Source organism: Stegostoma tigrinum, chromosome 15 (genome assembly GCF_030684315.1).
Source record: "Stegostoma tigrinum isolate sSteTig4 chromosome 15, sSteTig4.hap1, whole genome shotgun sequence".
Taxonomy (NCBI): Eukaryota; Metazoa; Chordata; class Chondrichthyes; order Orectolobiformes; family Stegostomatidae; genus Stegostoma; species Stegostoma tigrinum.
Window position 1 is genome coordinate 4,478,336 of NC_081368.1, and position 3,940 is coordinate 4,482,275.

At 40.1% G+C, this 3,940-nt stretch overlaps 1 long non-coding RNA gene across 1 annotated transcript; it reads left to right on the forward strand.

Annotated features, from left to right (window-relative positions):
* Window positions 1-436: 436 nt before the first annotated feature.
* LOC125458640 (uncharacterized) lies at window positions 437-2,475 on the forward strand. The gene is made up of 3 exons (XR_007248874.2): window positions 437-688; window positions 1,672-1,745; window positions 2,222-2,475. It is a non-coding gene; the product is annotated as an uncharacterized LOC125458640 (long non-coding RNA).
* The last annotated feature ends 1,465 nt before the right edge of the window (window positions 2,476-3,940 follow it).

Genomic DNA, 3,940 nt, shown 5'->3' on the forward strand with positions numbered 1-3,940 from the left:
CTAATCAAACTGATCATCATTGCATACTTTGTGTTCCTTTTCTTTGGCTACTGTTTTTCTACTCTTTCATCCTCCCTCTTTCCTCCTTGTGTTTATTCCATTCTGCCCCCTTCCCTTACCCCCCTCCTCACCTGGCCCAATTATTTCTTCACCTTCTCATCCTGCCTAACCTGGAGATGACAGTCATTGCTGCTCTGTAACTTACTTTTCATTATGTATTAACTCAACTGCAGTTAAAGATTAAAAATTTTGCTAAAGCACTGATGTAGACCACATAATCTGTACCTATTTGAAGTTGGTTTGTGTTAAGTTTTGACTTTGACAGTTTTTTTTCTGTGTGTATAAAGTATTTATAATTAACTTGTGAGTGCTTCTGCAGCCAAGGTGATTTTTGTAAAATAATGTTGTGAAGGCTAGTCTGCAGATCAAACCTTTCTGACGGAAGATTCTGACCAGGCTCCCAGTTAGAACCTTACTTCCATTCTAATAGTTCTGTCCTAGTGCAGAATTATCAGGGGAAGACAACTCATGGTCCCTTTTCACAGAATCAGCTACTGTATTGTGAAGTGGAGAGGTCATAACAGCCACTTTGACAGCTTTTATCAAATGGTTAAAGGAGACAAGATAAGTGTGATATTAAGGTGCTGGAAAGGAATGTGTCAGATGGGTAAATTGAGTAGCGTACCAGGTAAGTAATCTGCTATATGGGTAGGAGGTAGGGTTGCAGGAATAAGGTACTAGTTGAGCAGGGGGTAAGGTACCAGGCAAATAGAGTGCCAGCTGGATAGGCCACCAAATAGGAAGTGGTAGGATGCCAAGTATGAAGGGTGCCACTGAGTAAGGTGGCAAAGAGTATTGGTAACTGATAGAATGTTTTGAGTAGTCTGGGATGGGTAGAAGAAATCTGTCCAGTGGCAGGTGGGGAAGGTGAATGTTGGATTTGGAGGGTTTGGTTCTGCTGGAGCTGGGCAGGGATTAGGGTCTGATCTGCTGACAAGTGGATGGGAGTTGAGATCTAGCAGTTATGCAACAGGGAGTATGAGGTTTGGGGGTCGGGTGCAAATCCATAAAGGATGGATAGGGTAGTCAAGTGGTTAGCAGTGGTTTGTGGGAGGGATCAGGCCAGGGCTTTGGGGGTTGGGAAGGATTTGGGGTAAGGTGTAACTGTGCATTGTGAGGTAAATTTGGAGCCAATTGAATACTCAGGAATCAGACTCAGTATTTAATAGTCTAACATTTCCTGACTGACTAGTTACTTAATTACAATAAGCCTTCTAAATTCTCTGATTTAAATGGAGAATTTCAGAGGGTTCAAGGCGTAGGGCAATTGCCTAGCTGAGCCTACCTTGATGGGGATTCCACAGAGTCTCTATGCGCAACTCCCATCCATGTTGGACTGATGACTGTCTGGTCATCAGAAAGTCTGGGCTTGGATTACATTGGCGTGGGGAGTTAGCTATAGTCCCAGGTCAGAAGATTTTGCATAAAGTTATGTTATCTGAAGATCTGAATATTTAAACTCAGGTGGATGATAGCTCTGGGAAGAAACTTTCAGACTTTCCAAACTGCGAATTGAAGTCAAATTAAACTGATTTAGGTTTTATAGAAAGGAACATCCCGGTATGAATTCAATACAAAGAGTGACTTTGAATAATATTTTTGGTGTTTTAGGATCAGTCAACGAATATCCATGGGATTATGAAATTATATTCTACCATATGTTTCAAAATCCTTAGATTTGTGTGGTAAGTAAATAATTGGATTTATTTTGTTTCATTTTCTTGAATAAACTTCAGTTTTATTGTGTGAAACAAACCTGCAATATTGCGTGCTTGTACAGAAGTTAAAGACCAGCTTGCTAAAGCTGAAACAAAATATAACGTATCAATTCAGATTTCAGTCTGGATCCTGACTTGTCCAGTAATAATTTTAGATGGGATCATAACAAAATAAATAAATCAAAATTACAGTCAATATTGTCAATATAGAAAGGATGAACTGAGAACTGTGATTGGTGATTGAATGGCTGTGTGAATAATCAGACAGAGCAGGAAAGGGCCTTGTAATGCAATGGTTCTGTCCTCAATCATGGGCTAGAATGGCTGTATTCATGATTCACTCGTACCAGATTTATGCAATAACATGCCTGAAGAGATTGATTAAAAATATTTATCTCTTCTGAGTCACTGGATTCAAAATGTTAACTGTTTTCTCTCCACAGATGCTGCCAGGCTTGCTCAGTCTCTCCAGCATTTAAGATTAGATCATACACCGTTCTTTATTCACTTATTTGATTAAAAAAAATGTTTTTAAAGTGGGAGCAAGAAAGAAGTGATGATATCTCTAATATTGTAGTATGTTTCAAGTCCACTATCAACAGAGGTGTATCATAATATGTCTGACCAGATTAATTTGAAACATTTTTATTATGAGGGAAAAGGTGGTACTGAGGGCTGGTAAGAGCTACGCAGCCGATTAGCCAATAAAGGGGAAAAGTGTGTTGAGCTCAATTCACTATCAGTTTGAAATCCAACATAACAATTAAAATACATTTAATAAGCAAATTCGTAAAAATAATCTTGGTGCTGGATGCTTACCTCCTACCGGTTCCTCTTTTGGCTGTTTTACCTCAAAAATTTCTGCATAAAGAGAAATATAGCGTCATAAAGTTATAGAGCTGTACAGCATAGAAACAGACCCTTCGGTCCAACTTGTCCATACCAACCAGAGATCCTAAATTAATCTTCTCCCATTTGCCAGCATTTGACCAATATCCCTCTAAACCCTTCCCACTGATATATCCATTCAGATGCCCTTTAAAGTCTGAATTGCAATAGCCTCCGCCACTTCCTCTGGCAGTTCATTCCATACAGGCTCTGCTTTCTGCATGAAAAGGTTGCCCCTTAGGTCCCTTTTAAATCTTTACCCTCTCACCTTAAACCCAAGCCCTCTAGATTTGAACTCCCTTATCCTTGGGAAAAGTCCTTGGCTATTCACCCTATCCATGCCTCTCATGATTGTATAAACCTCCATAAGGTCACCACTCGGCCTCCAACTTTGCGGGGAAAATAGCCCCAGCCTCTTGAGCTTCGCCCTATAGCTCAAACACTCCAACCCTGGCAACATCCTTCTCAATCTTTTTTGAACCTTTTCAAGTTTAACAACATCTTTCCTAAAACACGGAGAGCAGAATTGAAGGCAGTACTCCAAAAGTGGCCTAGCCAATGTCCTGTACAGCTGCAACATGACCTCCCAACTCTATACTCAGTGCCCTGACCAATTCAGGCAAGCGTACCAAACATCTTTTTCAATTACCCTGTTTACCTGTGACTCCACTTTCAATGAACTATAAACCTGCACTCCAAGGTCTCTGTTAAACTACACTCCCCAGGACCTTACCATTAAGTGTATAAATCCTGCCCTGATTTGATTTTCCAAAATGCAGATACCCACATTTATCTAGATTAAACTATTTCGGTTAAGAAAATCATCTGCTGTTCTAATAAGGTTTACAAATCACAAATGTTGGTCTTCTGGTCCTCTTCTCTGCTGTCTTTGCAATAACTCTCACTCATGTTGCAGCCCAAGGGGAATTGTGAAAATAACACCCATGTCTGGGAGGAAATGCTGCTTCCAAAACCCTCAGTCACAACTAACACTGTCTCCTAATGCAGCACCTGCAGACTTCTGCAAATTAAGCATCTGAATTTATATATGATGATGTATTTTTTCAATCCACTTAACGATCTCCAGTTAAAAATATTAATGTAATTATAAAATCTGTACGCGAGCACCAGAGTACATCAAAGTCCGAAATATTGGCTGAGGTTTAATGGAGGCGGCATCCTCTGGTTGTAGAATTAGTGGGAGCTCTGCAAAGTTTATCTCTGGGTGACTCAACAGTATTAGATTCCAACCATACACTGATGATCTGGGCAGC